This window comes from Aotus nancymaae, unplaced genomic scaffold (genome assembly GCF_030222135.1).
Source record: "Aotus nancymaae isolate 86718 unplaced genomic scaffold, 86718_ANA_hifiasm-v0.15.2.pri h1tg000004l, whole genome shotgun sequence".
Taxonomy (NCBI): domain Eukaryota; kingdom Metazoa; phylum Chordata; class Mammalia; order Primates; family Aotidae; genus Aotus; species Aotus nancymaae.
Genome location: NW_026988415.1, coordinates 12,865,912 through 12,889,562, shown reverse-complemented (window position 1 = coordinate 12,889,562; position 23,651 = coordinate 12,865,912). Strand labels below are relative to the sequence as shown.

The 23,651-nt window shown below is 43.2% G+C and overlaps 1 pseudogene; it reads left to right on the top strand.

Moving 5' to 3' along the window:
- Positions 1 to 2,351: 2,351 nt before the first annotated feature.
- LOC105730858 (ras-related protein Rab-28-like) lies at positions 2,352 to 23,359 on the top strand (annotated as a pseudogene).
- Positions 23,360 to 23,651: the final 292 nt, after the last annotated feature.

Sequence of the window (23,651 nt, the reverse complement as noted above, 5' to 3'; positions counted from 1 at the left end):
AGGGAAACCTATTATTGAAGGGAGCCACCTTTCTAAAAGATCATCCCCTCTCCCTTTCCTGGGAGCCACTACAGTCAGTTAGAAGCAAAGAAGGATGAGGACATGCAGGGGAAGCAGAAGGAGCAGGGACAGCAGAGAAAGGAGGAAGAGGTTTCCATGAAAAAGAAAGTACCTTTGATTTTTGCATTTCCCCTCTTTTTCCTTCTCATCTGTCTGTCTGAATCTTTTTTAAGGCTAGTGAAGTAAGACAATGGGAGTGGAGAAGAAACAAATAAATCTATAACTGGTCGTGATCAATTAGTTGTAAACACCACTGTACTTTGACCAGCCCTAAATCATTTTTAACTCTCCTCTTAGAACAATATTGATCCCATAAATACCAGCAACTCATTCATTCAGGATGAAACCCCTCCAAGAATGTGTTAATCTATCCAAATCAAAAGAACCATCCTCCCACCTCTACAGGACTGGATTCTCATGTGCATAACCATCCCAATGTGACAGAGAGATATTAACTATCTGAGAAACTTGAAGGCAACATTCCTGTCTTCCCATATTTTCCAACCATATGATGACCCTGATTGATTTTTAGAGTCTACATTGCCCATGTTTATTTAATAGTAATATATTGAATTTGGAGAGGTTGGATTGTCTAGGTAGTAGTCTCAAAAAAGGGACTACTAGAAGGAAGACTTTTTATAATTCAGGGTCTCCTACCTGATTGTTTTATGGTTACAGACTGTCAGTTGCTGCTTATGTCAAGAGCTACCAGATATTTTCATGTTCTCATCACCAAAATTGTTGGGGAAATATAATTAAAAACAAAATATTCTCCTAACCCAGAATTCCTCTCCACAATGGTAGTAGAGAAAGAATGTTTTATTTTTGAATCAGCATTAAACCAGAACATGATATACATCCAAAGTAACTCACTACGAGATTACAAAAACAGAAAGGAATTTCACCCCCTAATGCAGCCAAGCAGATACAATCCATTAATTACATGTTTACAAGTAAATAAATAATGACTAGTCTTCAACTAAGAAGACTTGGCAGCATTGTTTGTCACATATATTTCACCCAAACTTTACCTCGTAATTGAGGCGACTGTCTATGCTATTTCATTGGCTTTATCTAGAGGAAAAAAATTATCGTGTCTTTATAACAGGAAATAGCTTTGCAATTTGGAGCAAGGTGCCCACCAAAGTTAGGTTTCTACACTCCCACAAAAACTGGGAGATAGGGGTGCTACCTCACTTGATGTTTACATTTTAAAGAAATCGCTCCGAGTTCCTTGAGAAAAACATTTCTGGGTCATGAAGCTGATAAAAGATCTATGTAGTCTTCAAAAGTGTATATATGTGTGTATATATATATATATTTCATTGATAATATGTACTGTATTCTTACAATGAAGTAAGCTGGAGAAAAGGAAATGTTATGAAGAAAATCATGATAGAAATATATTTGCTATTGATTAAGTGGATCATCATAAAAGTCTGTCCTCATCTTCAGGTTGAGTAGGCTGAAGAGGAGAGGTTGGTCTTGCTGTCTCGGGGCGGCTAAGGTGGAAGAGGCGGAAGGGGAGTCAGGAGACACAGGCATACTTAGTGTAACTTTATGGAAATTCAATACATGATAATTTTTGATGTTTTTCGCTATTTAATTTCCCTAAAAATCTGCTTATATAGTACCAATTCTTCTTCCACAGTTTGCTTTAGTTTCAGTGCATGCATCATAGAAGGGCCCGTGTCATAAAAGAAGCTAAAAGCAATCTTGAATAATCAGAATGCTTCTGCTAAATTGCCTAATGTCGATTTGTGTTCTCGCACTGCTTCTTCTACATTTTCATTGTCTGGCACAGGTTCAGAAGCACTCATCTCTATCAGGTTGTCTTCTGTTAATTCCTCTAGTGTGGTGTCGATTAGTTCTTGAATTTCTCCAAGACCCATATCTTGAAATCCTTCTCCCCTGCACAACCACCTTTTTTGTCCCACCTCCACAATCTCTTTCATGATTTCCTTGATTGGCTCTGTTATAAATCCTGTGAAGCCATGCACACCTGGACACAGTTTTCTCCAGCAGGAATTTATTGTATTGGGCTTGGTTTTCATAGTTTTTTCCATAACAATGATGGCTTCTTCAATGATGTAATCCTTCCAGATTTTCATGATGTTCTCTCTATCAGAGTTCTCTTCCACAGCATTGACAATCCTTTCCATAGTGTACCATGTGTAATGAGCCTTACAGGTCCTTATGGCTACCTGATCTAGAGGCTGGATTAGAGACATCGTGTTTGAGAACAAGGAGATCAATTCAAGGCTTTTGGTTTTGAACTCATAGGGATCTGGATGGCCAGGGGCATCATTCAATATCAAGAGAACTTTAAAAGGCAGTCCCTTACTGGCAAGGTACTTCCTGACTTCAGGGACAAAACATCTATGGAAACCATCCAGAAAAAGCATTCTTGTTGTCCAAGCCTTCTAGTTGTACAACCGGAAGACTGGCAGCTGGTGTTTATCTTTTCTATTCAAGGCTCAGGGGTAGCAGTTTTATAGATAAGGGCAGTTCTTATCATAAAACCAACTGTATTTGCACAAAACGATAGAGTTAGCCTGTCCCTTCCAGCTTTAAATCTTGGTGCTTGCTTCTCTTCCTTACTAACAAATGTCCTTTCCGGAATTCTTTTCCAAAATAGAGCACTTTAATCTACATTTAAAAACCTATTCAGACAGATATCTTTTCTCCTCAATGATAGTCTTAATAACATCTAGAAACTCGTCTGCTGCCTCTTGGTCAGCAGAAGCTGCTTCTCCTGTTATCTTGACTTTTCTTGTTGTTTTTTGAGATGGAGTCTTGCTCTGTTGCCCAAGTTGGAGTGCAATGGTGCAATCTCAGCTCACTACAACCTCCACCTCCTGAGTTCAAGCAATTCTCCTGTCTCAGCCCCCCAAGTAGCTGGGATTACAGGCACACACAACCAGGCCCAGCTAATTTTTGTATTTGTAGTAGAGACAGGGTTTCACCATGTTGGCCAGGCTGGCCTCAAACTCCTGACCTCAAGTGATCTGCTTACCTCAGCCTCCCAAAATGCTGGCATTACAGGCATGAGCCACTGTGCCTGGCCTATCTTGACGTTTTTTAAGCCAAATCTCTTACTGAAATTATCAAACCATCCTTTGCTGGCATTAAATTCTCCAGTGTTAGATCCTTCACTTTCTTTTTGATTTGTCATATAATGACTTTGCTTTTTCGCAAATCATAGTAGAGTCTGTAGGCATACCTTTCTTATAGTAATCTTGCATCCACATAAAAGCTGCATTTTCTTTTCTTTCTTTCTTTTTTTTTGAGACAGAGTCTCACTCTGTCACCCAGGCTAGACTGCAGTGGTGAGATCTTGGCTCACTGCAACCTCTGCCTCCCAAGTTTAACCTCAGCCTCCTGACTAGCTGGGATTACAGGCGTACACCATTATGCCTAGCTAATTTTTATATTTTTAGTAAAGACAGTGTTTTGGCATGTTGGCCAGGTGGTATCAAACTCCTGACCTCAAGTGATCCACCCACCTCAGTCTCCCAACGTTCTGGGATTACAGATGTGAGCCACCACTCCCGGCCAAAAGCTGCATTTTCAATACAATATAAAGAGGTATTTTTCAAGAAGTTCAAGGTTTTCATACCTACTGGCACAGCTGCAGTAACAACTTCATTAATTTCCTTTTCTTTTTTATAATACTCCTTACACTGGATTCATTTATCTTGAAATGGTGGGCAACCACAGCTGCAAACCTCAATCTATGGTACATATCAAGCAATTCAACTTTTTTCTTGTAATGTCATGATTTTTATCTACTTCTTAGGAACACTTCCAGTATTACCAACGGCACTTCATCCCATGGCGTTATTCAAGATTTGTCCCACCTTAGGCCCTATGGTGTTATTCAAGATTTATGATACGGATTGAACACAATGAAAAACACATGAAAATTGCAAGAGATCACTTTTTATTGTGATATGCAATTTCCTGGAGAGACAAACTACTCATGTAGGGATGATTAGTGTCCCACGAAGTTCTAAACAGATGCCCACAACACTTGGGCTCACAACAACAGCAACAAGAGGTGGCTACAAAATTGTTACAGTAGTACAGTATATACTACAGTTAATTTTAACATTGCATCTCTACTGTTATTTATATTTCTCTAAGACTGCAAATGTTGCTATGTATGGTTTATGTTTGTGTGTATATGTGAGATGCCACACTTTTAAACGACCAGATCTTGAGAGAACTCACTCACTATTTTGAGAACAGTTCCAAGGGGATGGTACTAAACCATTCATGAGAAATTCAACTCCATAGTCTAGTCCCCTGCCACCAGGCCCCATTTCCAACACTGGGGACAACAATTGAACATGAGATTTGGGTGGAGACACAGAAACAAACCGGGCTCAGGAGCAAATCATAGGAGTTAAAACTCAGAGAAGGCTGAATTCTCAGTTCCAGTGAGTCTCCTACACCAAAATCAGGGTCCCAATAAAGAGTGGGGCCCTAGAACTTGGATGAGAGATTACTGAGTAGATGCATTTGGGACCCTTGAACCCCAAGATCCTCCAGAAAATTCTGGATGTGCAGAAGTGCTGCAATCCTCCTTTTAGGGGACAGCAGTCCCTCCCTGATTGAAGATCATAAAAGTAACTCAAATGAGGCATTGTCTGGGACAATGCCTGCCCTTCTCAGGATCTACCCCCTCCCCTCCCAGCAATTAGAACAATAACTATGGTCAAATTTCAACATGGGATGTCTGGAGAAGTGCTTGACCTGCTGAGGGAGGAAAGGAATTATACACAAAAAGAGAGGCATTATATACACGTAAGCAGCTGCAGAACTTGGCTGACGTTTACCAGCAAAAACTGGAAGAGTATATCTGCGGATGCTGGATCTACAGGACAGATTACAAAGCTGGATAAAGAAAAGTGTGTTAATATGCAGGTACCCTCCTGTGACACAGGATTCAGTAAACTGGTAAGGGCTCCAGAGGCCAGTTTTGAAATGGTTTTAGGAAGGTAGAAAAAAGCAGTGGTCCACATTAAATGAAGTAGAGATACTAGAACTTAGTGGGACTATAGAGGAATAAATCAAAAGGCTTAAGGAAGTGAACATGTTAGGATGGATTTATTACATATGACGAGAAGATCGACCAGTTGACTATGTTCTTTGGAAGGGCCCAGAGTATAGTTCACTTACCAAAACAATAAGGAATGTGATAGTGAGGGGACACCAGCATTATTGAAAAGCTTTAGCCGGGTGTGGTGGCTCACACCTGTAATCCCAGCACTTTGGAAGGCCAAAGTGGGTGGATCATTTGAAGTCAGGAGTTTGAGACCAACCTGGCCAACAAGGTAAAACCCCGTCTCTACCACAAATAGAAAAATTAGCCAGGCGTGGTGGCATACGCATGTAGTCTCAGCTACTTGGGAGGCTGAGGCAGGAGAATTGCTTGAACCTGGGAGGCAGAGGTTGCAGTGAGCCGAGATCATACCACTGCACTCCAGCCTGAGCAACAGTGAGACTCCATCTCAAATAAATAAATAAAAGCTTCATAGTCAGCTGGGCATGGTGACTCATGCTTGTAATCCCAGCACTTTGAGAGGCCAAAGTTGGTGACTCCTTTGAGCCCAGGAGTTCAAGACCAGCCTGGGCAACATGGGGAGATCCCATCTCTACAAAAAGAAGAAAAAAAGAAAAGAAAAGAAAAGCTCCATAGTAGTAGCTAGACTCTGTAAGTCAGGGCTGATGATGAGAGATGCTCGTACAGAACTGGGCTCCCTAGTGCTAATAGAGGTGATAGGATTCTGAAAAAGGGGAGTCTAGGTGACAGCACTTAACCATCAAAAGTGAAGTGGGTATAAGTATAGGCAGCAAGGTTGAAATGACACCAAGAGATGCCTCCTGACTCACAGGGATTTAATGAGATGGCCCATAGAACGTTGATTCCTAGGGGCAATTCAGATAAACAGCCAGCAAGGATATTACCATATATAAATATATAGATAAGCAGAAGTCTGAAGTCAGTTGCCCCAATGGAAAGTCACAGGTCCTTTTCTAACTTCCAGACCTAAGCCAGTTCTCAGACGCCAAACCCATAAAATGAAGAAGAGGTCAGGTTCCCATGAGAAAGGACCCTACAACAACATGGTAAGTATATTTAGTAGTGTTCTCCAGGCCTTCTCCAAGTGTCTATGGCCATTTACTCAGCTAGGGAAAGGGGAATGCAGAGATTCTTTCAAGCCTACTCGACCCAGGAAATAAGTAGACACTGACACCCAGGAGCCAAAGTGTTACTGTGGCCCACTTGTTAGGGAGAGGCTTATGGCGGTCAGGAAATACTTAGGATATTGGCCCAGATTTGTCTCACAATGAGTCCAATAGTCATCTCCATGACTCCCAAATGAATCATCGGAATGAATACATTAACAGTTCTCAGAATCCTTACCTCAGTTCTTTGCTTTATGGAGTGAGAGCTATTGTAATAGGAAAAGCCCTATGGAAGCCCCTGAAACTCACCTCCACCCTCAAAGAAAAACCTTTCAATGGCCAAAACAGTAAATAAAAAACAGCATTACATCTGGGGGAAGGGAGAAACAGCAAAGGTGAGTGTCACCCTCAAAATATTAAATAATGCAGGAGTCATGGTCCTCGTCATATCTTTATTTAATTAATCAGTCTGGGGGCCAGGCGCAGTGGCTCATACATGTAATCCCAGTATTTTGGGAGGCTGAGGCAGGCCGATCACTAGACACCAGAAGTTCAGGACCAGCCTGGCCAACATGGTGAAATCCTGCCTCTACTAAAAATATAAAAATTAGCCAGGCGTGGTGGTACATGCCTGTAGTCCCAGCTACTCAGGAGGCTGAGGCAGGAGAATCACTTGAACTCAGGAGGTGGAGGTTGCAACAAGCCAAGATGGAACCACTGCACTCCAACAGAGCAAGACTGGGCAACAGAGCAAGACTCTGAAAAAAAAAAAGAAAGAAAAAAAGAAAAACTAATCAGTCTGCCACTTGCCCAGTAAACATAATAGTCTCAATTGTATCTACTGAGCTGGATGTAGTGTCTTTACTAAAGCAAATTAACACTCCTCTGGTAGGTGGTATATGGCTATTGATTTGGACCAATACATTTCTTTCATACCTGTCAGGAAGGAAAATCAGGAACTGGTTCTATTCACATGGAACAGACACCAATATATATTCACAGTCTTACCCCAAGGCTATGTTATTTCTCCTGCTCTCTCTTTTAACAGGACCTGAACCATCTAAATACTTTATAGAACATCATATTGGTCCACCATATTGATGGTATCATGTTAACTGGACCTGATGAGCAAGAAGCAGAAGTACCCTGGGTGCCCTAATAAGATGTACACTCTAGAAAGTAAAAGATAAACCCTGCAAAGATTCGGGGATGAGCTACATGAGTGAAGTTTTTAGGGATCTGGTGGTCTAGGCTCTCAGGAATGCTGGGACATTCACTCCAAAGTGATGGAAAAATTATTGCCCCTTTAACCTCACCTTTAAAAAAGAGTCCAAAGGTGGACCTCTTTGGGCCTGGAAGGAACATGTTCCACACTTAGAAACACTGTAATAACCCATTTATTGAATGACATGGAAGGCTACTAGTTGTGAGTGGAGCCCAGGGCAAGAAAGGCCTCTGTAGCAAGTCCAAGCTGCAGTAAATGCAATCGCACCACTTGGGTTATATGCTCCAAAAGGTTCCTTGATATGAGAGGTATCTGTGGTAGGAAAAAATATGTGAACTCCCTAACAAGCCCAAATAGGAACTGTACAGTGCATACTCTTAGGGTTCTGGAGCAAGGCCATGCCATCTAGAAGCAGAAAGCTATATGCCATTTGAAAGGAGCTCCTGGTATGCTCCTGGGGCCTTGTAGAGATTAAGCACTTGCTCTTCAGATTTTTTTTTTTTTTTTTTTTTTTTAACTAGAGTCTCACTCTGTTGCCCAGGCTGGAGTGCAGTGGCGTGATCTCAGCTCATTGCAACCTCCACCTCCCAGGTTCCAGGATTCTCCTGCCTTAGCCTCCCGAGTAGCTGGGATTACAGGCATACATCACCACACTCGGCTAATTTTGTATTTTTAGTAGTGTCGGGGTTTCTCCATATTGGTCAGGCTGGTCTCGAACTCCTGACCTCAGGTAATCCATCCGCCTCAGCCTCCCAAAGTGCTGGGATTACAGGCATGATTACACGCCTGGCCCAGATTTTTTTTTTTTGAGTACTTGCCCTTTGGATATCAAGTAACCATATTCCCGCCTTGAGCTTGGGTCTGTCACACTCACCCAGTCATAAGGTTGGGCAGGCCCAGCGGCAATTTATTGTAAGATAAAGTGGTACATCCAGCAGGATTGGGTGCTAGCAGGCCAAGACCCAAGTAAGCTACAGAAACAGGTGGTCCAGACCCCTATATTACCCACCACTGTTACACTGGTGCTTCTTCCTTAATTGACACCTATGAGGACATGGAAGGGGAAGTATTCCCTTATAATCAGCTGGCATAAAAGGAAAAATCTCAAATTTAGTTCATCAGTGCAGTATTTGTGTACCAGCTGAAAATATGTAGCTGCTGCCCTACAACCTTACTCAAGGGTGACTTTGAAGGACAGTGAGCAGAGCTTTTGGTAGTACACTTCATCATCCACTTTGTGTTGAAGAAATGGCCCAAACTTACAATATATATTCATTCATGGGAAACAGTGAATGGTTTGGCTGGTTGGTCAGCAGATTGAAAGAGAAAGATGGAAAGATTGGTGTGAAGTAGGTCTGGGTAAAATGCATATGGGTGGAATTATGGGAATGGGTACAAAGTGTTAAGGGTTTTGTCTCTTCATTTTAACATTTCATCAGAAAGCATTCACAGCCGGGCGTGGTGGCTCACATCTGTAATCCCAGCACTTTGGGAGGCCAAGGTGGGCAGAGCACGGGGTCAAGAGATTGAGACCCTCCTGGCCAACATGGTGAAACCTGTCTCTACTAAAAATACAAAAATTAGCTGGGCATGGTGGTGCACGCCTGTAGTCCCAGCTACTTGGGAGGCTGAGGCAGAAGAATTGCTCGAACTGGGGAGGTGGAGGTTGCAGTGAGCAGAGATCCCACCACTGCACTCCAGCCTGGTGACAGAGCAAGACTCTGTCTCAAAAAAAAAAAGGCCAGGTGCGGTGGCTCACGGCCGTAATCCCAGCACTTTGGGAAGCCGAGGAGGGTGGATCATCAGGTAAGGAGTTCAAGACCAGCCTGGCCAAGATGGTGAAACCCCATCTCTACTAAAAATACAAAAATTAGCCAGGTGTGGTGGTGGGCACCTATAATCTCAGCTACTCAGGAGGCTAAGGCAGAGAAGTGCTCGAACCTGGGAGGTAGAGGTTGCAGTGAGCTGGGATCGCGCCACTGCACTCCAGCCTGGGCAACAGAGCAAGACTCCATCTCAGAAAAAAAAAAAAAAGCATTCACTGCAGAAGAAGCACTAAATGACCAAGAGGACAAGATGATCTGGCCAGTTGATATCAGCCAGTCTGTCCTCTGCCATCCCAGTGTTTGCACACAGAATAGCCACAGTGGCAAAGACAGAGGTTATACATATCCAACAACATTGGCTTCCTCTCACCAAGACTAATGTAGAGATAGCTGTGGCTGAAAGTCTAAACTTCTAGCAACAAAGGCCACACCAAATCCCCGATATGGCACCATCCCTTGAGGATATCAACCAGTCACGTGATGTCAAAATGATTACATTCAACCTCTTCCCTCTAAAAAGGTCAGTGGTTCATTATGACAGAGATTACCACATATGTCACCTACGAATTTTTCCTTTACTGCCTGCAAGGAGTCAGTCAGCACCACTATCTGAGAATTCATGGTGTATCTGATCTACCAACATAGGATCCCTCCTAATGTCTCCTCAGACCAAGGGATCCACTTTACGGAAACTGTGATGCAGCAGTGAACACACGACAATGAAATCCATTGGCCCTACAACATTGGGCACCATTCAGAGGCTGCTGGTGTAATAGTGATACAAAGCCACTTTAGGGCTGGGCGCAGCGGCTCACTCCTGTAATTCCAGCACTTTGGGAGGCCAAGGAGGGCAGATCACCTGAGGTCAGGAGTTCAAGAGAAGCCGGGGCAACATGGTGAAACCCCGTCTCCACTAAAAATACAAAAATTAGCCGGGTGCAGTGGTGGGCTCCTGTAGTCCCAGCTACTCAGGAGGCTGAGGCAAAAGAATTGCTTGAAGAACTCGGGAGGTGGAGATTGAAGTGAGCCGAGATGGTGCCATTACACTGCAGCCCAGGCAATAAGAGTGAAACTCAGAAAGAAAGAGTGAGAGAGAGAGAGAGAGAGAGAGAGAGAGGGAGAGAAGGAAAGAAAAGAGAAAGAAAGAAAGAGAAAAAGAGAGACAAAGACAGAGAGAGGGAGGAAGAAAGGAAAAAGAAAGAAAGAGAGAGACAGAGAGAGAGAGGGAGGGAGAGGGAAGGAGGGAAGAAAGGCACTTTAAAGGCACAGATGAAGCACCAGCTTTGAAGCTATCCATGTGAGGATGGGGCACTATTCTTCAAGATGCAGTATATGCAGACAGTCCCTGACTTATGATGGCTCCACTTAGGATTTTTACACTTTATAATGGTGTGAAAGTAATACACATTCAGTAGAAACTACACTTTGAATATTGAATTTTGACCTTTTCCTGGGAAAGAGATATGCAATATGACACTGTCTTGTGATATTGGGCAGGGGCAGCAAGCTGCAGTTCCCACTCAGCCACACAATCACGAGGATAAAGAACCAATACCCTACAGTGTACCATGTTGCCAGATGAGTTTGCACAACTGTAAGCTAATATAAGTGTTCTGAGCATGTTTAAGATAGGGTAGGCTAAGCTATAATGTTCACTAGTAGGTGTATTTAATGCATTTTCGACTAACAATATTTTCACCTTACGGTGTGTTTATCAGGACATAACCCCATTGAAAGTTGAGGAGCATCTGTACTCTAAACCAGGGATCAGCAAATTATAGCCAACGTGCCAAATCCAGCCCACCGCCTGTTTTGGTAAATACGATTTTATTGGAACATAGCCATGCTCATTTGTTTATATACTGTCTTTAGCTGCTTTCATGTTACAACATCAGAGTTGAGCAGTAGCAACAGAGACCATATGGACTGCAAAGCCTAAAATATTTACTGTCTGGCCCTTTATAGAAAAAGCTTACTCACTCTAGCTCTAACCCAGTGATCATCATGTAGTGCTCTGGCCCTAACAGGTAATAAACATGGGTGTAAGAACCAAGACATGGAAGTAAGAGTGACCCTCTCACCATCACTCCTAATGACTCACTTGATGAATTTATGCTTCCTGTCTCCATAACTTTAGAATCTATGCATCTAGAAGACCCAGTTCCCAGATGGGGATCACTTCCACAAAGGGACATAGTAAGAATCCAACTACACCTAAAGCTACATCTATTGGTTGGTCACTTGGGCCCCTTCTGCCAATAGATCAGCAGATATGAAAAAGAGTTACCATATTGACAGTGGGAATTGACCCTAGATTATCGTGAGGATGTAGGGTTGCTGCTATATAATATGAACAGTGAAGAATATGTTTGGCATTCATGTGACCAACTGGGGCATCTCTTGCTACTGTAATGCCCAGTTTTAGCCATGAGTGAGCAAGTGCAGCAACCACAGACCTGATAAGGGCATGGAAACTGGGGCTCAGTCCCACAGTGATGAGGGCATAGGTCACCCCATCAGGAAAGCCACCTAGACCAGCAGAAGAACCAAGCAAGTTAGGGAAATCTAGAATGCGTGATGAAAGAAGGAAAGGAGAGTATCAGTTAAAGTCTCAGGACCAATCAGAGCAATCAAGGCTGTGGTTTGTTTAAATCTCCTCTTGCAAGTTTCCTAAAGGAATTCCCACAACTAGAATCCTGGAGAATCCATGCCCAAACAGAGTGAACCTAGTAGGAAGTAGCAAGTGGATCTGATTGGTCCAAGGAATGCACTATAGTAGACACTGTTGGTGCCTTATGCTGATCACCTTCATTAACTGGTGCATCCTTCCCCAGCTACATTGAGTGTTGTGGCTAACAGTTTACACCTTCAAACATCTCCAAATAATTACCCTTTGCTAAGGGGAGCCACTTCTTCTGAAGACAACTGGGAAATCCAAACATCTCCCACGCCCACCACATACCACCATCACCAGTAATGACCAATGACTGACTGATAGGCCTAACCCCCCTGCCTCCTAATGGAAGAACTCCTGAAGCTCCTCATTGCTACATGAAACAACTTCTGACACATGCTACAGGCCAGGAATATACCCATTCCTCCCCGCTATCTTTCTACTCTCATTCTTTTACAGGTTTTTCCTAAAGAGCCCTCCCTCAATAAATCACATACACCTAAATTCCTCCCTCAGGCTCGGCTTCTGGGCCTTTCCTGCAAAGGCAGAGCCATTTTCCTTAAGCTTACTGACCAGAGCACATGCTCCCTGCAGGCAGGAATGCCGCAAAGAAAGGGTATAAGTCGGGCGGGCACGGTGGCTCATGCTTGTAATTCCAGCACTTTGGGAGGCTAAGGCAGGCAGATCACGAGGTCAGGAGTTCGAGATCAGCCTGGCCAACATTGTGAAACCCCGTCTCTGCTAAAAATACAAACATTAGCTGGGTGTAGTGGTGCATGCCTGTAATCCCAGCTACTCAGGAGGCTGAGGCAGGAGAATTGCTTGAACCAGGGAGGTGGAGGTTACAGTGAGCCAAGATCACACCACTGCACTCCAGCCTGGGTGACAGAGCAAGACTCCGTCTCAGAAAAAGAAAAGAAAAGGAAAGAAAACAAAGGAAAGGGAAAGAAAGAAAGAAGGAAAGAAAGGGTGGGCATAAGTCACAGATGCCAAATTCTTAGTCCCAAATCACAATTTAGCATGTCACTCCTTCTCCCATGAGGAGCAGTGAAGGGCATAGGAAAGCCTGGAGTGTTAATTGAATATGGTCCCTTCACCTGAAAACTGGGGAAATTAGGAATAAGTAATCCCCCTTGTCTTGGGATGGCTCCCCAGAAGCAGGCTCTGAGATGAGGATTCATGTACATGCAGTTAATTTAAGGAAGTGCTCCCAGGAGATCCCAATAAGGAAATGGAGGAAGCAGGACAGGAAAGCGGAAGAAGCTAAGCAAATGTGTAATTTCAGGCAACATCCCGTGGAGGCTTGCTTCTGCATGATCCCACAGAAGAATGCTGAGTGTAGATTATGCCATAGGGTTTGTCCCTACTCAAGACAGAGGAACTAAATTTTCATATTTTCACCCAATAACCTTCATTTGGTAAAGACTATCCAGAACTTGCAAGTGGAAAGGGCTGGGGTTGCAAAAGGACAAATGTAAATTCTCAGGCATTGTCAGTTCTCTGCATGTACAAGCAAAGCTGCTCCTGAAAACAGGCTTCCAAGAGAGCCAGAGATGCAAAGGTGCAGGCCTTTGGAAGTAAATATACAGAGCTAGGCATGGTGGCTCATGCCTTTAATCCCAGCACTTTGAGAGGCCAAGTAGGCAGATCACCTGAGGCCAGGAGTTTGAGACCAGCCTGGCCAACACATAGTGAAACCCTGTGCCTACTAACATACAAAAATGCATGCCTTAGTCCCAGCTACTCGGGAGGCTGAGGCAGGAGAATCACTTGAACCCAGGAGGCGGAGGTTGTGGTGAGCCGAGATTGCGCCATTGCACTCCAGCCTGGGCAACAATCCGCCTCCTGGATTTTGAGACAGAGTCTCACTCTGTCACCCAGGCTAGAGTGCAGTGGTACAATCTTGGCTCACTGCAAACTCCACCTCCCAGGTTCAAGCAATTCTTCTGCCTCAGCTTCCCAAATAGCTAGGACCACAGGTGTGTGCCACCATGCCTGACTAATTTTTGTATTTTTAGTAGGCATGGGGTTTCACCATATTGGCCAGGCTGGTCTCAAACTTTTGACCTCATGATCCACCCACCTCGGCCTCCTAAAGTGCTGAGATTGCAGGCGTGAAGCCACTGCACCCAGCCAACCATCCACTTTGTATCCCCTCTTCCCACTACCCTTCCCAGCCTTGGGTAACCATCATTCTACTCTCTATGAGTTCAATTTTTTTTTTAGCTTTCAAATATGACTAAGAACATGCAATATTTGTCTTTCTGTGCTTGGCTTACTTTGCTTAACATAATATTTTCCAGCTCCATCCATGCTGCTAGAAATGACAGGCTTGTATTCTTTTTTATGATGAATTTCTTTTCTTTTCTTTTCTTTTTTTTTTTTTTTAGTCAGATTCTTACTCTGTTGCCCAGGTTGGAGTGCAATGGCACAATCTCAGCTCACTGCAACCTCTGCCTCCCAAGTTCAAGCAATTCTCCTTCCTCGGCCTGCCAAGTAGCTGGGATTACAGGCACATGCCACCATGCCCAGCTAATTTTTGTATTTTCAGTAGAGATGGTGTTTCACCATGTTGGCCAGGCTGGTCTCAAACTCCTGACCTCAAGTGACCCACCCACCTCAGCCTCCCAAAGTGCTGCGATTACAGGCATGAGCCACTGTACCCAGCCTTGGTGATTTCTGTTCTTGCATTCTTTCTTTTCTTCTGCTTTATTTGGTTTATTTATATTTTTTTTAATATTTAACATTTGCTTTTAGTGGAGATAGGGTCCCACTATGTTGTCTGGGCTGGTCTTGAACTCCTGGGCTCAAGCAATTTTCCCGCCTCGGCCTCCCCAAGTGCTGGGATTATAGGCATAAGCCATTGTGCCCAGCCCTTTGGATTCATTTGCTTTTCTTTATCTAGTTGCTTGAATCAGGAACTTAGATTATTAATTTGAGGTCTTTCCTTTTTTCTAATATGAGCACCATTTAGTATTATAAATTTCTCTTTCATAGAATTGTAAACTGGTATAGCCACTTTGGAAAACAGTTTTGTATTTCCTCAAAATGGCAAACAATGAATTACCCTAGGATCCAGCAATTCTACCCTGAGGTGTATACCCAGAAGAATTGAAAACATATGTTCATACCAAAACATGCTCAGGAATGTTCATAGCAGCATTTATTCATCATAGTCAAAAACTGTAACTCCCAAATATCTATCAGCTGATGAATGGACAAACCAAATGTGATATATTCATACAATGTAATATTATTTGACCAAGAGATGAAGTGCTAATGTATACCTCAATGTGGATGAACTTCGAAAACATTCTAAGTAAAAGAAGTCCATCATGAAAGACTAAATATTATATGATTCAATTTATATGCAAGTACAGAATAGGAAAATTCATAGAAACAGAAAGTAGTTATTTCTGGGCCCAGGGCAGAAAGGAATAGAAAGTGATTAAGAGTAAAGATGGAGTTTCTTTTTAGGGTGATGGGAATACTCTTTTTTTTTTTTGAAACAAGGTCTCACTCTGTCACACAGGCTGATGTACAGTGGCGTGATCATAGCTTACTGCAGCCTTAACCTCCTGGGCTCAAGTAATCCCTCAGCTTCCCAGGTAGCATGGACTACAGGCACATGCTACCTACCATGCCTGGCTAAAATATTCTTAAGTTAGATAGTGGTGATGGTTGCACAACTCTGTAAATATGCTTTAAAAAAAAAACATTGAATTGTATACTATAAAAGGTAAATTGGGCCGGGAGCAGTGGTTCACGCCTATAATCCCACCACTTTGGGATGCCAAGGCAGGAGAATCACATAAGTCCAGGAGCTCGAGACTGGCCTGAGCAGCAAAGTGAGACCCCATCTCTACAAAAATAAAATTAGCCAGGCGTGGTGGCATGCACTTGTAGTCCCAGCTACTCAGGAGGCTGATGTGGGCAGACAGCTGGAGCCTGGGACAGTGAGACTGCAGTGAGCTATGACTGCACAACTGTACTCCAGCCTGGGCAACAGAGCAAGAAACTGTCTCAAAAATAAATAAAAGGTAAATGATATTTCAATGAAGCTTCTATATAAAAACAATTTCCCTTTCAGCACTGATTTAGATGGGTCTCACATATTTTGATATGTTGTATTTTCATTTTCATTCAATTACATGATTTTTAAATTTCCTTTGAGACTTTCTCTTTGAGCTATACATTATTTAGTAGTGTGTTATTTTATTTCCAAGTGTTCATTGATTTTCCTCCTGTATTTCTATTACTGATTTCTAGTTTGGTTCCATTACAGTCAGAGGATATATTCTGTGTGGTAGGCAGAATAATGACCACCCAAAGATGTCCACATCTTAATCTTTGAAACCTGTATATATGTTGGTACATGGCAAAGAGGAATTAAGACTGCAGATGAAATTAAAGTTGCTAATCAGTTTACTAAAAATAGGAGATTATCCTGGTTTATCCACATGGGCCCAATCTAATCATAAAATTGGAAGAGGGGCCAGGCAAGGTGGCTCATGCCTATAATCCCAGCACTTTGGGAGGCCAAAGCGGGTAGATCACCTGAGGCCAGGAGTTCAAGACCAGCTTGACCAACATGGTGAAACCCTGTCCTTACCAAAAATACAAAATTAGCCAGGTGTGGTGGCGCATGCCTGTAATCATCACTACTCAGGAGGCTGAAACAGAAGAATCACTTGAACTCGGGAGGCGGAGGTTGCAGTGAGCCAAGATTGCACCACTGCACCCCAGCCTGGACAACAAGAGTGAAACTCCATCTAAAAAAAAAGTGGAAGAGAGAAGCAAAAGAAAGATGGAGAGATGCAGCATGACAAGGACTTAATCTGCCATTGCTGACTTTGAAGATGAAGGAAGCGGGATACAAACCAAGGAATCTGTTAGCCTCTAAAAGCTGGGAACATCTTCAGTTTATAGTCTGTAAGTAAACATGGACCTCATTCCTACAACCACAAGGAATTGAAGTCTGCCAACAACCTAAACGAGTAAAGAAATGAATTCTCCCTTAGAGCGTACAGAAAGGAATGCAGCCAGTCAGGTGGGGTGGCTCACGCCTGTAATCCCAGCACTTTGGGAGGCCCGGGTGGGAGGATCACCTGAGGTCAGGGGTTCGAGACCAGCCTAACCAACATAGAGAAACCCCGTCTCTGCTAAAAATACAAAATTAGCCAGGCGTGGTGGTACATGCCTGTAATCTCAGCTACTTGCGAGGCTGAGGCAGGAGAATTACTTGAACCCAGGAGGCGGAGGTTGTGGAGAGCCGAGATCGCACCATTGCACTCCAGTCTGGGCAAGAAGAGTGAAACTCAGTCTCAAACAAACAAAAAAACACATACACACACACAAAAAAAAAAAAGAAAGAAAGAAAAAGAGAAAGGAATGCCGCCCTTTTGATGCCTTGATTTTAACCTGATGAGACCCATGTCAGACACCTGAGTTAAAGAAATGTAAGATAATACATTTTTAATTACCTAAACCATCAAATATGTGGTAATTTATTACAGCAGCAACAGAAAATGAGTATGTTCTGACTGATTTAAATTATTTTAAAATTGGGTTTTATGACCCAAGATAGTGTTCTGTCTTGGTGAATATTTTATGGGCACTTGGAAGTACTGTGTATTCTGTTGTTGGGTAGAGTATTCTATAAATGTCGATTGGATCCTGTTAGTTGATGACATTCTTCAGTTCTTCTATATCTTTGCTGATTGTATTTCCAGTAGTCTGTCAATACTGAGTGTGGATATTGAAATCCCCATCTACAATTATGGATTTTTTAATTTCTTCTTAATTCTATCAATTTTGATTTGTATAGCTTAAGCTTTGTTGTTTGGTGCATACAAAATTAAGGGTCATTATGTCTTCTTTAGATTGATCCTTTCATCATTAAATAATACCTCTCTTTATCCCTAGTAATTTTCTTTGCTTTGAAGTCTACTGTATCTGATAGTAATACACTCCTGATTGTTTTATTGGTATTTATTAATACTTGTATGACACATCTTTTTCCATCCTTTTACTTTCAGCTTACCTTTGTCAAATGTTTTGAAGTCAGCTTACTGTAGACAGCACAGAGTTGGATTACATTCTGTAACTACTCTTCCAATTTGTGTTATAATTAGTGCATTCAGATCATTAACATTCATAATAATTATTGATGCGTTGGGGCTTAAGGTTGCCATTTATTTTTTTCTATCCCTTCTGTTTCTCATTCCTGTGTTTTTCTTTACTTGCTTTCATGTGAGTTCCTTTTTTTTTCTTTTGAGAGGGAGTCTTGCATGTCGCCCGGACTGGAGTGCAGTGGTGTGATCTCGGCTCACTGCAACCTCCGCCTCCCAGGTTCAGCCAACTCTCCTGCCTCAGCCTGCTGAGTAGCTGGGATAATAGGCATGAGCCACCACACCTGGCTAATTTTTGTAGTTTTAGTAGAGATGGGGTTTTGCCATATTGGCCAGGCTGGTCTTGAACTCCAGACCTCAGATGATCTACCTGCCTCAGCCTCCCAAAGTGCTGGGATTACAGGTGTGAGGCATCTGCTCTGGCCTCATGTGACTTTCTTAAACATTTTATAGAATTCTATTTTGAATTAGTGATAGTATTTTTTTTTTGAGATGGAATCTTGCTTGCTCTGTCACCCAAGCTGGAGTGCAGTGGCGCGATCTTGGGTCATTGCAACCTCCGTCTCCCAGGTTCAAGCAATTCTTCTGCCTCAGCCTCCCAAGTAGCTGGGATTACAGGCACGCACCACCACACCCACCCAGCTAATTTTTGTATTTTCAGTAGAGACGGGGTTTCACCATGTTGGCCAGGCTGGTCTTGAACTCCTGACCTCGTGATCCACCCGCCTTGGCCTCCCAAAGTGCTGGGATTACAGGTGTGAGTCACCGCGCCCGGCCAGTGATAATATTTTTGAACACATTACTTTGTATAGGCTTAGTGGCCACTCTAGTTATCACAATATAAATACATAACTAATCACAGTTTAGTGGTATCAACAATTTATATTTTGAATGAAGTGCAGAAACTTTGCTTCCATTTAGTTCTCTTTACCCTCCCCACTCTTAAAACATATTTATGCATTACATATATTTAAAAATATAATTATATGCAAAGTGTATGTAGTGACAATGTACATTTCCTCTATATACACTGAGCACCATATCAGATGATATGACTTTGGTTCAACCACCAAATATAATTTTTTTTTGAGACAAAGTTTTGGCCTTGTTGCCCAGGCTGGAGTGCAATGGCACGATCTTGGCTCACTGCAACCTCCGCCTCCTGGGTTCAAGCAATTCTCCGGCCTCAGTATGTAGAGGAAATGTACATTGTCACTACATACACTTTGCATATAATTATGGTTTTAAATATATGTAATACCAAAAAAAGATGTGTCTTAGCATGTATTTCTTTGAGTTTATCCTGTTTGACATTCATTCACAACTTCTTGAATCTGTAAATTTACACCTTTCACCAAATTTGGGAAAATTTCAGTCTTACTTCATCCAATATATTTTCAACCCCACATTCTCTCTCATTTCTCATTCTGTAACTCTTATGATATGTGTTATTTACTTCTTTTGTTATTGTCCCACAGGTCTCTGGGGAGCTATTTTTTTTCTCTTTTTTCAAGACAGGGTCTCACTCTGTCACCCAGGCTGGAGTGCAGTAGCACAATGTCACTGCAACCCACCCCCTCCCAGGCTCAAGCAGTCCTCTCACCCTCAGCCTCCCAAGTAGCTGGGGACAGGTGCACACCACCACGTTTGGTTAATTTTTGTAGGGAAGGGGTTTCACCATGTTGTCCAGGCTTGTCTTGAACTTCTGAGCTCAAGCCATCTGCCCACCTCAGACTCCCAAAGTATTGGGATTACATGCATGAGCCACTGCACCTGGTCATATTTTTAAGTTTATTTTCTCTCTGTTGTTAAGATTAATTTTTTTTTAGACAAGGTCTCACTCTGTCCCCCAGGCTGGAGTGCAGTGGCACAATCATAGCTCACTACTGCCTCAATCTCCTGGGCCCAAGCGATCGTCCTACTTCAGCCCCTAAGTAGCTGGGACTACAGACATGTACCACCATGCCCAGCTAATTTTTACATTTTTGGTAGAGATGGGGTCTCACTATGTTGTCCATACTGTCTCAAGTGATCCTCTTGCCTCAGCCTCACAAAGTGCTGGGATCACAGGTATGAGCCACTGCACCTGGCCTGATTAGATCATTTCTATTATTTTATATTCATGTTTACTGATTCCTTCCTCTGTCATATTCATTCTGCTACTGAGCCCACTTTACTTATTTACTCAATGCAAGTAATCCCTGCCAACCACACCAGCGATCTCATCTTCTTGCCACCTCATGACCCCTCTACCCACCAGGACCCTAAAACTTTGAACTCCAGTGAACATGCTATCAATATGCCTTTGTGTAGATCTCCCCTTAATCCTTTGATGCCCCATGGTTACCCACTGACAACTTTTCAATACAGGAAAGGGAAGGTGGCTGGGCGCAGTGGCTCACACCTGTAATCCCAGCACTTTGGGAGGCCGAGGCAGGCAGATTATCTGAGGTTGGGAGTTCGAGACCAGCCTGGCCAACATGGAGAAACCCCGTCTCTACTAAAAATGCAAAAATTTGCTGTGCATGGTGGCACATGCATGTAATCCCAGCTACTCGGGACGCTGAGGCAGGAGAATCGCTTGAATCTGGGAGGCGGAGGTTGTGATAGCCAAGATCACACCATTGCACTCCACACTCCAGCCTTGGTAACAAGAGCGAAACTCTATCTCAAAAAAAAAAAAAAAAAAAAAGGAAGGGTAGGTATGAAAAGAAAAAATGATTAGAAGTGAGGGAAAGGAAGGAAATAAGGGATGGGGAAATGAGAAGGGAAAGGCATGTGGGATGCGATGGTTATATGGGAAAGAAAGGTGATAAGGGAATAAAAGGAAACATGGAAAGGGAAAGAAAGATGAGAAGGGAACAGATGGAAAACTGGAGAAGGGGAGGCAAATGAAAGGAAATAGGTAGAGAAAGGAAAGAAAGGGAAGAAGCGCATAGAAAAAAAAAGATGGGAAAGGAACAGAAACAGAGAAGGAAAGGCAAGATAGGAAGTGAATAAAATATGGGAACTTACAGTATTTTTTCTGGATTATGGGTCATGTATTCCTGTTTCATGACATGTTTAGTAAATGTTTCATTGTGGATTGCACACTATGAGTGATATGCTTTAAGGAATCTGGACTATGTTGCATCTTTAGAAAAGTATTGAGTTTTGTTCTGAGAGGCAGTTAATTTCCTTGATCCTTGATCCTTGATCCTGCTGAGGTATAATTTAGGCTTCATTAGGGCAGTCTTAGGGTAGTCTTTTTTTTTTTTTTCCGAGATGGAGTCTTGCTCTGTCGCTCAGGCTGGAGTGCAGTGGCCTGATCTTAGCTCACTGCAACCTCTGCCACCCAGGTTTAGCAACTGTCCTGCCTCAGCCTCCCGAGTAGCTGGAATTACAGGCATACACCACTACACCAAGCTAATTTTTTTTGTATTTTTGGTAGAAACTGGGTTTCACCATGTTGGCCAGGCTGGTCTCGAACTGCTGACCACATGATCCGCCCACCTTGGACTCCCGAAGTGCTGGGATTACAGGCGGGAGCCACCGTGCCAGGCCTAGAGTAGTCTTTACTCTAGGAGGTGGTTCTTTCCCCTAAGCTGTGGTTTTTCAATTGAATGCCTGGAATGTTAAAAAGTTATCTCCACTCTGGCTAGGTCAGAACCTATTTCTCAGCACTGTGCAATCTCTAGTATCTCCATTCTTCTTTCTTTTTTGAGACGGAGACTCACTCTGTCACCCAGGCTAAAGTGCAATGGCTCGATGTCGGCTCACTGGAACCTCCGCCTCCCAGGTTCAAGCCATTCTCCTGCCTCAGCCTCCCAAGTAGCTGGGATTACAGGCATGCGCCATCATACCTGGCTAATTTTTGTATTCTCAGTAGAGATGGGGTTTTGCCACGTTGGCCAGGCTGGTCTTGAACTCCTGACTTCAAGTGATCCTCCTGCCTTGGCCTCCCGAAGTTCTGGGATTACAGGTGTGAGCCACCGCACCCAGCCTTCTCCATTCTTTCAACCCCATAGCAGCTGCTCTTTTTTTAATTTTGGCTAGTCAAGTGCAGCTGCTCTTTTCTAGGCCTCAAAGAATCTCATACTGTGCATGTACAGCCCAGCCCTCAACGAAAGACTCACAGAGGGCAGGGGGAGAAGATGTTGACAAGATAGCACCTGGCGAGAGATTCTGGGGGAGGGGGGCGGGCATGGTTCCTGGGACATCATGTAGGACTCTGAGGAAGACAGCCAGGACCAGCACTGAAAATCATCGTGCTAGGGAACAGTACCTCCCAGAACAAACATCTCCTTAGCTGCAGGTTTTGCTCAAAAAACTTTTGGGAGGCTGGGCGTGGTGGCTCATGCCTGTAATCCCAGCATTCTGGGAGGCCAAGGCGGGCAAGATCATGAAGTCAAGAGATCGAGACCAGCCTGGCTAACGTGGTGAAACCCCGTCTCTGCTAAAAATACAAAAAATTAGCCGGGCATGGTGGCACATGGCTGTAATCCCAGCTACTTGGGAGGCTGAGGCAAAGAACTGTTTGAACCCAGGAGGTGGAAGTTGCAGTGAGCTAAAATCACACCACTGCACTCCAGCCCAGGCAACAGTGCGAGACTCCATCTCAAAAAAATAAGAAAAAAGAAAAAAAAACTTTTAGGAACCAGTACAAACTATAGGACTGGATTTCTTTTGAGAAGGATAACAATGCCAGGACACTTGAATGCTGCTCTCTAGTTTGGGATATAGGAGGGCAGATAATAGGAAGCAAAACGTTGGACAAATGCATCTACGGAGCACAGAAATCCTCTTGGTATATGATATTACAAATTATTATAAGATTAGTGGAGAAAGTGAGTGAAGAGTCAGAAACTCAGCCTCTGGTTGCCTTGGTGGACAATAAAATTGATTTGGAGCATATTCGAAGAGTAAAACCTAAAAAACACTTATGGTTTTCCCAGGAAAATGATTTTAATAGCTGCTTTCTTTCAATCAAAGCAAGAGACTTTGTCTTCCTGTGTTTTCAGAAAGTTGCTGTTGAAATTCTTGGAATCAAATTAAACAAACCAGAAATAAGTTTTAAACAAAGTCACAGAGGGTGGTGAAGGCAGATATTTAAAACTACAACCAGGAACTTATGTCAAGAGCTGGTAACCCTCCTAGAAGCTGTGTGTGTGCAGTTGCGAGAGCTCATTTTTCCACTGTGTTGATAGTTCTGGCTGCCCTTCACCTCTGGGTGGGTCTGAGAACTTCTAAAAATTTGTTTTATCGGTGACCATCTCTAGTTCATTAAACACTTTCCTCTGAACTTGCTTCATCCTTAGCGTTGCCTCCCAGCCGCAGGCATGTACTTGGATTCAAAGGAATGCAACACTGGGGCCACATACCTTTTGCATTCAAACTGGAAGGCCCATTCTCTTAAATTAGACTGTTTCATTGAAAAAGAATGGTGTCCGGCTAGGTCGGGTGGCTCACACCTGTGATCCCAGCACTTTGGGAGGCCAAGGTGGGTGGATCATCTGAGGTCAGGAGTTCAAGACCAGCCTGACCAGTATGGTGACACCCCA